Source organism: Pseudophryne corroboree, chromosome 7 (genome assembly GCF_028390025.1).
Source record: "Pseudophryne corroboree isolate aPseCor3 chromosome 7, aPseCor3.hap2, whole genome shotgun sequence".
NCBI classification, from domain to species: Eukaryota; Metazoa; Chordata; class Amphibia; order Anura; family Myobatrachidae; genus Pseudophryne; species Pseudophryne corroboree.
The window spans coordinates 231,137,249-231,151,015 of NC_086450.1; positions in this window are offsets into that span (position 1 = coordinate 231,137,249).

The window sequence follows — 13,767 nt, forward strand, 5'->3', positions numbered from 1 at the left end:
GTTTGTTTTTATTTTACTAGTCTGCATTGTGGTTTGTGGCTCAATACCATGTAATGCATATGTCTTTTAACAACAGTAGTCAAGTCTTCCAATGTACTTGTTAGTGAAACCCAATATATAGCTTTATTTTCTCTGTGTTTCCTAAAAAAAATTCTGCATATCTTTTACAACTTTTGTAGTAAAGTATTCTAATGAATTGCTTATGACACCCCATAGAATATTTCATGTTTAGTACCTTGGAAATTGTAGCTTATTTACTTAAATCTCTGATAAATTTTGTGCCATTTGTGTGCAGACAGGGTAGCTCAGTTGGTAGAGTGTTATTCTTGCACTATCAATTTAAACCTCACATAGGTTTAAATCCCATGTAAGTTTGTTTTTATTTTACTAGTCTGCATTGTGGTTTGTGGCTCAATACCATGTAATGCATATGTCTTTTAACAACAGTAGTCAAGTTGTCCAATGTACTTGTTAGTGAAACCCAATAGATAGCTTTATTTTCTCTTTGTTTCCTCAAATTTTGAATGCATATCTTTTACAACTTTTGTAATAAAGTATTCTAATGACTTGCTTATGAGACCCCATAGAATATATCATGTTTAGTACCTTGGACATTGTAGCTTATTTACTTAAATCTCTGATATATTTTGTCTTTTGTGTGCAGATGGGGTAGCTCAGTAGGTAGAGTGTTGGTCTTGCACTATCAATGTAAACCTCACATAGGTTTGTATCCCATGTAAGTTTGTTTTTATTTTACTAGTCTGCATTGTGGTTTGTGGCTCAATACCATGTAATGCATATGTCTTTTAACAACAGTAGTCAAGTCTTCCAATGTACTTGTTAGTGAAACCCAATAGATAGCTTTATTTTCTCTGTGTTTCCTCAAATTTTTTATGCATATCTTTTACAACTTTTGTAGTAAAGTATTCTAATGAATTGCTTATGACACCCCATAGAATATATCATGTTTAGTACCTTGGAAATTGTAGCTTATTTACTTAAATCTCTGATAAATTGTGGGCCATTTGTGTTCAGACTGGGTAGCTCATTTGGTAGAGTGTTGGTATTGTACTATCAATGTACACCTCACATAGGTTCGAATCCCATGTAAGTTTATTTCTATTTTACTAGTCTGCATTGTTGTTTGTGGCTCAATACCATGTAATGCATGTCTTTTAACAACAGTAGTCAAGTCTTCCAATGTACTTGTTAGGGAAACCCAATAGATAGCTTTATTTTCTCTTTGTTTCCTCAAATTTTTAATGCATATCTTTTACAACTTTTGTAGTAAAGTATTCTAATGACTTGCTTATGACACCCCATAGAATATATCATGATTAGTACCTTGGACATTGTAGCTTATTTACTTAAATCTCTGATATATTTTGTGCCATTTGTGTTCAGACTGGGTAGCTCAGTTGGTAGAGTGTTGGTCTTGCACTATCAATGAGAACCTCACATAGGTTTGAATCCCATCAAAGTTTGTTTTTATTTTACTAGTCTGCATTGTGATTTGTGGCTCTATACCATGTAATGCATATGTCTTTTAACAACAGTAGTCAAGTCTTCCAATGTACTTGTTAGTGAAACCCAATAGATAGCTTTATTTTCTCTTAGTTTCCTCAATTTTTGAATGCATATCTTTTACAACTTTTGTAGTAAAGTATTCTAATGACTTGCTTATGACACCCCATAGAATATATCATGTTTAGTACCTTGGAAATTGTAGCTTATTTACTTAAATCTCTGATATATTTTGCGACTTTCGTGTTCAGACAGCGTAGCTCAGTTGGTAGAGTTTGGGTCTTGCACTATCAATGAGAACCTCACATAGATTTGAATCCCATCAAAGTTTGTTTTTATTTTACTAGTCTGCATTGTGATGTGTGGCTCTATACCATGTAATGCATATGTCTTTTAACAACAGTAGTCAAGTCTTCCAATGTACTTGTTAATGAAACCCAATAGATAGCTTTATTTTCTCTTTGTTTCCTCAATTTTTGAATACATATCTTTTACAACTTTTGTAGTAAAGTATTCTAATGACTTGCTTATGACACCCCATAGAATATATCATGTTTAGTACCTTGGAAATTGTAGCTTATTTACTTAAATCTCTGATATATTTTGTGCCATTTGTGTTCAGACTGGGTAGCTCAGTTGGTAGAGTGTTGGTCTTGTACTATCAATGTACACATCACATAGGTTTGTATCCCATATAAGTTTGTTTTTATTTTACTAGTCTGCATTGTGGTTTGTGGCTCAATACCATGTAATGCATATGTCTTTTAACAACAGTAGTCAAGTTGTCCAATGTACTTGTTAGTGAAACCCAATAGATAGCTTTATTTTCTCTTTGTTTCCTCAAATTTTGAATGCATATCTTTTACAACTTTTGTGGTAAAGTATTCTAATGACTTGCTTATGAGACCCCATAGAATATATCATGTTTAGTACCTTGGACATTGTAGCTTATTTACTTAAATCTCTGATATATTTTGTCTGTTGTGTGCAGATGGGGTAGCTCAGTAGGTGGAGTGTTGGTCTTGCACTATCAATGTAAACCTCACATAGGTTTGTATCCCATGTAAGTTTGTTTTTATTTTACTAGTCTGCATTGTGGTTTGTGGCTCAATACCATGTAATGCATATGTCTTTTAACAACAGTAGTCAAGTCTTCCAATGTACTTGTTAGTGAAACCCAATATATAGCTTTATTTTCTCTGTGTTTCCTAAAAAAATTTCTGCATATCTTTTACAACTTTTGTAGTAAAGTATTCTAATGAATTGCTTATGACACCCCATAGAATATTTCATGTTTAGTACCTTGGAAATTGTAGCTTATTTACTTAAATCTCTGATAAATTTTGTGCCATTTGTGTGCAGACAGGGTAGCTCAGTTGGTAGAGTGTTATTCTTGCACTATCAATTTAAACCTCACATAGGTTTAAATCCCATGTAAGTTTGTTTTTATTTTACTAGTCTGCATTGTGGTTTGTGGCTCAATACCATGTAATGCATATGTCTTTTAACAACAGTAGTCAAGTCTTCCAATGTACTTGTTAGTGAAACCCAATAGATAGCTTTATTTTCTCTGTGTATCCTCAAATTTTTTATGCATATCTTTTACAACTTTTGTAGTAAAGTATTCTAATGAATTGCTTATGACACCCCATAGAATATTTCATGTTTAGTACCTTGGAAATTGTAGCTTATTTACTTAAATCTCTGATAAATTGTGGGCCATTTGTGTTCAGACTGGGTAGCTCATTTGGTAGAGTGTTGGTATTGTCCTATCAATGTACACCTCACATAGGTTCGAATCCCATGTAAGTTTATTTCTATTTTACTAGTCTGCATTGTTGTTTGTGGCTCAATACCATGTAATGCATGTCTTTTAACAACAGTAGTCAAGTCTTCCAATGTACTTGTTAGGGAAACCCAATAGATAGCTTTATTTTCTCTTTGTTTCCTCAAATTTTTAATGCATATCTTTTACAACTTTTGTAGTAAAGTATTCTAATGACTTGCTTATGACACCCCATAGAATATATCATGATTAGTACCTTGGACATTGTAGCTTATTTACTTAAATCTCTGATATATTTTGTGCCATTTGTGTTCAGACTGGGAAGCTCAGTTGGTAGAGTGTTGGTCTTGCACTATCAATGAGAACCTCACATAGGTTTGAATCCCATCAAAGTTTGTTTTTATTTTACTAGTCTGCATTGTGATTTGTGGCTCTATACCATGTAATGCATATGTCTTTTAACAACAGTAGTCAAGTCTTCCAATGTACTTGTTAGTGAAACCCAATAGATAGCTTTATTTTCTCTTAGTTTCCTCAATTTTTGAATGCATATCTTTTACAACTTTTGTAGTAAAGTATTCTAATGACTTGCTTATGACACCCCATAGAATATATCATGTTTAGTACCTTGGAAATTGTAGCTTATTTACTTAAATCTCTGATATATTTTGCGACTTTCGTGTTCAGACAGCGTAGCTCAGTTGGTAGAGTTTGGGTCTTGCACTATCAATGAGAACCTCACATAGATTTGAATCCCATCAAAGTTTGTTTTTATTTTACTAGTCTGCATTGTGATTTGTGGCTCTATACCATGTAATGCATATGTCTTTTAACAACAGTAGTCAAGTCTTCCAATGTACTTGTTAATGAAACCCAATAGATAGCTTTATTTTCTCTTTGTTTCCTCAATTTTTTAATACATATCTTTTACAACTTTTGTAGTAAAGTATTCTAATGACTTGCTTATGACACCCCATAGAATATATCATGTTTAGTACCTTGGAAATTGTAGCTTATTTACTTAAATCTCTGATATATTTTGTGCCATTTGTGTTCAGACTGGGTAGCTCAGTTGGTAGAGTGTTGGTCTTGTACTATCAATGTACACATCACATAGGTTTGTATCCCATATAAGTTTGTTTTTATTTTACTAGTCTGCATTGTGGTTTGTGGCTCAATACCATGTAATGCATATGTCTTTTAACAACAGAAGTCAAGTTGTCCAATGTACTTGTTAGTGAAACCCAATAGATAGCTTTATTTTCTCTTTGTTTCCTCAAATTTTGAATGCATATCTTTTATAACTTTTGTGGTAAAGTATTCTAATGACTTGCTTATGAGACCCCATAGAATATATCATGTTTAGTACCTTGGACATTGTAGCTTATTTACTTAAATCTCTGATATATTTTGTCTGTTGTGTGCAGATGGGGTAGCTCAGTAGGTAGAGTGTTGGTCTTGCACTATCAATGTAAACCTCACATAGGTTTGTATCCCATGTAAGTTTGTTTTTATTTTACTAGTCTGCATTGTGGTTTGTGGCTCAATACCATGTAATGCATATGTCTTTTAACAACAGTAGTCAAGTCTTCCAATGTACTTGTTAGTGAAACCCAATATATAGCTTTATTTTCTCTGTGTTTCCTAAAAAATTTTCTGCATATCTTTTACAACTTTTGTAGTAAAGTATTCTAATGAATTGCTTATGACACCCCATAGAATATTTCATGTTTAGTACCTTGGAAATTGTAGCTTATTTACTTAAATCTCTGATAAATTTTGTGCCATTTGTGTGCAGACAGGGTAGCTCAGTTGGTAGAGTGTTATTCTTGCACTATCAATTTAAACCTCACATAGGTTTAAATCCCATGTAAGTTTGTTTTTATTTTACTAGTCTGCATTGTGGTTTGTGGCTCAATACCATGTAATGCATATGTCTTTTAACAACAGTAGTCAAGTTGTCCAATGTACTTGTTAGTGAAACCCAATAGATAGCTTTATTTTCTCTTTGTTTCCTCAAATTTTGAATGCATATCTTTTACAACTTTTGTAATAAAGTATTCTAATGACTTGCTTATGAGACCCCATAGAATATATCATGTTTAGTACCTTGGACATTGTAGCTTATTTACTTAAATCTCTGATATATTTTGTCTTTTGTGTGCAGATGGGGTAGCTCAGTAGGTAGAGTGTTGGTCTTGCACTATCAATGTAAACCTCACATAGGTTTGTATCCCATGTAAGTTTGTTTTTATTTTACTAGTCTGCATTGTGGTTTGTGGCTCAATACCATGTAATGCATATGTCTTTTAACAACAGTAGTCAAGTCTTCCAATGTACTTGTTAGTGAAACCCAATAGATAGCTTTATTTTCTCTGTGTTTCCTCAAATTTTTTATGCATATCTTTTACAACTTTTGTAGTAAAGTATTCTAATGAATTGCTTATGACACCCCATAGAATATATCATGTTTAGTACCTTGGAAATTGTAGCTTATTTACTTAAATCTCTGATAAATTGTGGGCCATTTGTGTTCAGACTGGGTAGCTCATTTGGTAGAGTGTTGGTATTGTCCTATCAATGTACACCTCACATAGGTTCGAATCCCATGTAAGTTTATTTCTATTTTACTAGTCTGCATTGTTGTTTGTGGCTCAATACCATGTAATGCATGTCTTTTAACAACAGTAGTCAAGTCTTCCAATGTACTTGTTAGGGAAACCCAATAGATAGCTTTATTTTCTCTTTGTTTCCTCAAATTTTTAATGCATATCTTTTACAACTTTTGTAGTAAAGTATTCTAATGACTTGCTTATGACACCCCATAGAATATATCATGATTAGTACCTTGGACATTGTAGCTTATTTACTTAAATCTCTGATATATTTTGTGCCATTTGTGTTCAGACTGGGAAGCTCAGTTGGTAGAGTGTTGGTCTTGCACTATCAATGAGAACCTCACATAGGTTTGAATCCCATCAAAGTTTGTTTTTATTTTACTAGTCTGCATTGTGATTTGTGGCTCTATACCATGTAATGCATATGTCTTTTAACAACAGTAGTCAAGTCTTCCAATGTACTTGTTAGTGAAACCCAATAGATAGCTTTATTTTCTCTTAGTTTCCTCAATTTTTGAATGCATATCTTTTACAACTTTTGTAGTAAAGTATTCTAATGACTTGCTTATGACACCCCATAGAATATATCATGTTTAGTACCTTGGAAATTGTAGCTTATTTACTTAAATCTCTGATATATTTTGCGACTTTCGTGTTCAGACAGCGTAGCTCAGTTGGTAGAGTTTGGGTCTTGCACTATCAATGAGAACCTCACATAGATTTGAATCCCATCAAAGTTTGTTTTTATTTTACTAGTCTGCATTGTGATTTGTGGCTCTATACCATGTAATGCATATGTCTTTTAACAACAGTAGTCAAGTCTTCCAATGTACTTGTTAATGAAACCCAATAGATAGCTTTATTTTCTCTTTGTTTCCTCAATTTTTTAATACATATCTTTTACAACTTTTGTAGTAAAGTATTCTAATGACTTGCTTATGACACCCCATAGAATATATCATGTTTAGTACCTTGGAAATTGTAGCTTATTTACTTAAATCTCTGATATATTTTGTGCCATTTGTGTTCAGACTGGGTAGCTCAGTTGGTAGAGTGTTGGTCTTGTACTATCAATGTACACATCACATAGGTTTGTATCCCATATAAGTTTGTTTTTATTTTACTAGTCTGCATTGTGGTTTGTGGCTCAATACCATGTAATGCATATGTCTTTTAACAACAGTAGTCAAGTTGTCCAATGTACTTGTTAGTGAAACCCAATAGATAGCTTTATTTTCTCTTTGTTTCCTCAAATTTTGAATGCATATCTTTTATAACTTTTGTGGTAAAGTATTCTAATGACTTGCTTATGAGACCCCATAGAATATATCATGTTTAGTACCTTGGACATTGTAGCTTATTTACTTAAATCTCTGATATATTTTGTCTGTTGTGTGCAGATGGGGTAGCTCAGTAGGTAGAGTGTTGGTCTTGCACTATCAATGTAAACCTCACATAGGTTTGTATCCCATGTAAGTTTGTTTTTATTTTACTAGTCTGCATTGTGGTTTGTGGCTCAATACCATGTAATGCATATGTCTTTTAACAACAGTAGTCAAGTCTTCCAATGTACTTGTTAGTGAAACCCAATATATAGCTTTATTTTCTCTGTGTTTCCTAAAAAATTTTCTGCATATCTTTTACAACTTTTGTAGTAAAGTATTCTAATGAATTGCTTATGACACCCCATAGAATATTTCATGTTTAGTACCTTGGAAATTGTAGCTTATTTACTTAAATCTCTGATAAATTTTGTGCCATTTGTGTGCAGACAGGGTAGCTCAGTTGGTAGAGTGTTATTCTTGCACTATCAATTTAAACCTCACATAGGTTTAAATCCCATGTAAGTTTGTTTTTATTTTACTAGTCTGCATTGTGGTTTGTGGCTCAATACCATGTAATGCATATGTCTTTTAACAACAGTAGTCAAGTCTTCCAATGTACTTGTTAGTGAAACCCAATAGATAGCTTTATTTTCTCTGTGTTTCCTCAAATTTTTTATGCATATCTTTTACAACTTTTGTAGTAAAGTATTCTAATGAATTGCTTATGACACCCCATAGAATATTTCATGTTTAGTACCTTGGAAATTGTAGCTTATTTACTTAAATCTCTGATAAATTTTGTGCCATTTGTGTGCAGACAGGGTAGCTCAGTTGGTAGAGTGTTATTCTTGCACTATCAATTTAAACCTCACATAGGTTTAAATCCCATGTAAGTTTGTTTTTATTTTACTAGTCTGCATTGTGGTTTGTGGCTCAATACCATGTAATGCATATGTCTTTTAACAACAGTAGTCAAGTTGTCCAATGTACTTGTTAGTGAAACCCAATAGATAGCTTTATTTTCTCTTTGTTTCCTCAAATTTTGAATGCATATCTTTTACAACTTTTGTAATAAAGTATTCTAATGACTTGCTTATGAGACCCCATAGAATATATCATGTGTAGTACCTTGGACATTGTAGCTTATTTACTTAAATCTCTGATATATTTTGTCGTTTGTGTGCAGATGGGGTAGCTCAGTAGGTAGAGTGTTGGTCTTGCACTATCAATGTAAACCTCACATAGGTTTGTATCCCATGTAAGTTTGTTTTATTTTACTAGTCTGCATTGTGGTTTGTGGCTCAATACCATGTAATGCATATGTCTTTTAACAACAGTAGTCAAGTCTTCCAATGTACTTGTTAGTGAAACCCAATAGATAGCTTTATTTTCTCTGTGTTTCCTCAAATTTTTTATGCATATCTTTTACAACTTTTGTAGTAAAGTATTCTAATGAATTGCTTATGACACCCCATAGAATATATCATGTTTAGTACCTTGGAAATTGTAGCTTATTTACTTAAATCTCTGATAAATTGTGGGCCATTTGTGTTCAGACTGGGTAGCTCATTTGGTAGAGTGTTGGTATTGTACTATCAATGTACACCTCACATAGGTTCGAATCCCATGTAAGTTTATTTCTATTTTACTAGTCTGCATTGTTGTTTGTGGCTCAATACCATGTAATGCATGTCTTTTAACAACAGTAGTCAAGTCTTCCAATGTACTTGTTAGGGAAACCCAATAGATAGCTTTATTTTCTCTTTGTTTCCTCAAATTTTTAATGCATATCTTTTACAACTTTTGTAGTAAAGTATTCTAATGACTTGCTTATGACACCCCATAGAATATATCATGATTAGTACCTTGGACATTGTAGCTTATTTACTTAAATCTCTGATATATTTTGTGCCATTTGTGTTCAGACTGGGTAGCTCAGTTGGTAGAGTGTTGGTCTTGTACTAACAATGTAAACTTCACATAGGTTTGTATCCCATGTAAGTTTGTTTTTATTTTACTAGTCTGCATTGTGGTTTGTGGCTCAATACCATGTAATGCATATGTCTTTTAACAACAGTAGTCAAGTCTTCCAATGTACTTGTTAGTGAAACCCAATAGATAGCTTTATTTTCTCTTAGTTTCCTCAATTTTTGAATGCATATCTTTTACAACTTTTGTAGTAAAGTATTCTAATGACTTGCTTATGACACCCCATAGAATATATCATGTTTAGTACCTTGGAAATTGTAGCTTATTTACTTAAATCTCTGATATATTTTGCGACTTTCGTGTTCAGACAGCGTAGCTCAGTTGGTAGAGTTTGGGTCTTGCACTGTCAATGAGAACCTCACATAGGTTTGAATCCCATCAAAGTTTGTTTTTATTTTACTAGTCTGCATTGTGATTTGTGGCTCTATACCATGTAATGCATATGTCTTTTAACAACAGTAGTCAAGTCTTCCAATGTACTTGTTAGTGAAACCCAATAGATAGCTTTATTTTCTCTTTGTTTCCTCAATTTTTGAATACATATCTTTTACAACTTTTGTAGTAAAGTATTCTAATGAATTGCTTATGACACCCCATAGAATATTTCATGTTTAGTACCTTGGAAATTGTAGCTTATTTACTTAAATATCTGATAAATTTTGTGCCATTTGTGTGCAGACAGGGTAGCTCAGTTGGTAGAGTGTTGGTGTTGTACTATCAATGTACACATCACATAGGTTTGTATCCCATATAAGTTTGTTTTTATTTTACTAGTCTGCATTGTGGTTTGTGGCTCAATACCATGTAATGCATATGTCTTTTAACAACAGTAGTCAAGTTGTCCAATGTACTTGTTAGTGAAACCCAATAGATAGCTTTATTTTCTCTTTGTTTCCTCAAATTTTGAATGCATATCTTTTACAACTTTTGTGGTAAAGTATTCTAATGACTTGCTTATGAGACCCCATAGAATATATCATGTTTAGTACCTTGGACATTGTAGCTTATTTACTTAAATCTCTGATATATTTTGTCTGTTGTGTGCAGATGGGGTAGCTCAGTAGGTGGAGTGTTGGTCTTGCACTATCAATGTAAACCTCACATAGGTTTGTATCCCATGTAAGTTTGTTTTTATTTTACTAGTCTGCATTGTGGTTTGTGGCTCAATACCATGTAATGCATATGTCTTTAACAACAGTAGTCAAGTCTTCCAATGTACTTGTTAGTGAAACCCAATATATAGCTTTATTTTCTCTGTGTTTCCTAAAAAAATTTCTGCATATCTTTTACAACTTTTGTAGTAAAGTATTCTAATGAATTGCTTATGACACCCCATAGAATATTTCATGTTTAGTACCTTGGAAATTGTAGCTTATTTACTTAAATCTCTGATAAATTTTGTGCCATTTGTGTGCAGACAGGGTAGCTCAGTTGGTAGAGTGTTATTCTTGCACTATCAATTTAAACCTCACATAGGTTTAAATCCCATGTAAGTTTGTTTTTATTTTACTAGTCTGCATTGTGGTTTGTGGCTCAATACCATGTAATGCATATGTCTTTTAACAACAGTAGTCAAGTCTTCCAATGTACTTGTTAGTGAAACCCAATAGATAGCTTTATTTTCTCTGTGTTTCCTCAAATTTTTTATGCATATCTTTTACAACTTTTGTAGTAAAGTATTCTAATGACTTGCTTATGACACCCCATAGAATATATCATGTTTAGTACCTTGGAAATTGTAGCTTATTTACTTAAATCTCTGATATATTTTGCGACTTTCGTGTTCAGACAGCGTAGCTCAGTTGGTAGAGTTTGGGTCTTGCACTATCAATGAGAACCTCACATAGATTTGAATCCCATCAAAGTTTGTTTTTATTTTACTAGTCTGCATTGTGATTTGTGGCTCTATACCATGTAATGCATATGTCTTTTAACAACAGTAGTCAAGTCTTCCAATGTACTTGTTAATGAAACCCAATAGATAGCTTTATTTTCTCTTTGTTTCCTCAATTTTTGAATACATATCTTTTACAACTTTTGTAGTAAAGTATTCTAATGACTTGCTTATGACACCCTATAGAATATATCATGTTTAGTACCTTGGAAATTGTAGCTTATTTACTTAAATCTCTGATATATTTTGTGCCATTTGTGTTCAGACTGGGTAGCTCAGTTGGTAGAGTGTTGGTGTTGTACTATCAATGTACACATCACATAGGTTTGTATCCCATATAAGTTTGTTTTTATTTTACTAGTCTGCATTGTGGTTTGTGGCTCAATACCATGTAATGCATATGTCTTTTAACAACAGTAGTCAAGTTGTCCAATGTACTTGTTAGTGAAACCCAATAGATAGCTTTATTTTCTCTTTGTTTCCTCAAATTTTGAATGCATATCTTTTACAACTTTTGTGGTAAAGTATTCTAATGACTTGCTTATGAGACCCCATAGAATATATCATGTTTAGTACCTTGGACATTGTAGCTTATTTACTTAAATCTCTGATATATTTTGTCTGTTGTGTGCAGATGGGGTAGCTCAGTAGGTGGAGTGTTGGTCTTGCACTATCAATGTAAACCTCACATAGGTTTGTATCCCATGTAAGTTTGTTTTTATTTTACTAGTCTGCATTGTGGTTTGTGGCTCAATACCATGTAATGCATATGTCTTTTAACAACAGTAGTCAAGTCTTCCAATGTACTTGTTAGTGAAACCCAATATATAGCTTTATTTTCTCTGTGTTTCCTAAAAAAATTTCTGCATATCTTTTACAACTTTTGTAGTAAAGTATTCTAATGAATTGCTTATGACACCCCATAGAATATTTCATGTTTAGTACCTTGGAAATTGTAGCTTATTTACTTAAATCTCTGATAAATTTTGTGCCATTTGTGTGCAGACAGGGTAGCTCAGTTGGTAGAGTGTTATTCTTGCACTATCAATTTAAACCTCACATAGGTTTAAATCCCATGTAAGTTTGTTTTTATTTTACTAGTCTGCATTGTGGTTTGTGGCTCAATACCATGTAATGCATATGTCTTTTAACAACAGTAGTCAAGTCTTCCAATGTACTTGTTAGTGAAACCCAATAGATAGCTTTATTTTCTCTGTGTTTCCTCAAATTTTTTATGCATATCTTTTACAACTTTTGTAGTAAAGTATTCTAATGAATTGCTTATGACACCCCATAGAATATTTCATGTTTAGTACCTTGGAAATTGTAGCTTATTTACTTAAATCTCTGATAAATTTTGTGCCATTTGTGTGCAGACAGGGTAGCTCAGTTGGTAGAGTGTTATTCTTGCACTATCAATTTAAACCTCACATAGGTTTAAATCCCATGTAAATTTGTTTTTATTTTACTAGTCTGCATTGTGGTTTGTGGCTCAATACCATGTAATGCATATGTCTTTTAACAACAGTAGTCAAGTTGTCCAATGTACTTGTTAGTGAAACCCAATAGATAGCTTTATTTTCTCTTTGTTTCCTCAAATTTTGAATGCATATCTTTTACAACTTTTGTAATAAAGTATTCTAATGACTTGCTTATGAGACCCCATAGAATATATCATGTTTAGTACCTTGGACATTGTAGCTTATTTACTTAAATCTCTGATATATTTTGTCTTTTGTGTGCAGATGGGGTAGCTCAGTAGGTAGAGTGTTGGTCTTGCACTATCAATGTAAACCTCACATAGGTTTGTATCCCATGTAAGTTTGTTTTTATTTTACTAGTCTGCATTGTGGTTTGTGGCTCAATACCATGTAATGCATATGTCTTTTAACAACAGTAGTCAAGTCTTCCAATGTACTTGTTAGTGAAACCCAATAGATAGCTTTATTTTCTCTGTGTTTCCTCAAATTTTTTATGCATATCTTTTACAACTTTTGTAGTAAAGTATTCTAATGAATTGCTTATGACACCCCATAGAATATATCATGTTTAGTACCTTGGAAATTGTAGCTTATTTACTTAAATCTCTGATAAATTGTGGGCCATTTGTGTTCAGACTGGGTAGCTCATTTGGTAGAGTGTTGGTATTGTCCTATCAATGTACACCTCACATAGGTTCGAATCCCATGTAAGTTTATTTCTATTTTACTAGTCTGCATTGTTGTTTGTGGCTCAATACCATGTAATGCATGTCTTTTAACAACAGTAGTCAAGTCTTCCAATGTACTTGTTAGGGAAACCCAATAGATAGCTTTATTTTCTCTTTGTTTCCTCAAATTTTTAATGCATATCTTTTACAACTTTTGTAGTAAAGTATTCTAATGACTTGCTTATGACACCCCATAGAATATATCATGATTAGTACCTTGGACATTGTAGCTTATTTACTTAAATCTCTGATATATTTTGTGCCATTTGTGTTCAGACTGGGAAGCTCAGTTGGTAGAGTGTTGGTCTTGCACTATCAATGAGAACCTCACATAGGTTTGAATCCCATCAAAGTTTGTTTTTATTTTACTAGTCTGCATTGTGATTTGTGGCTCTATACCATGTAATGCATATGTCTTTTAA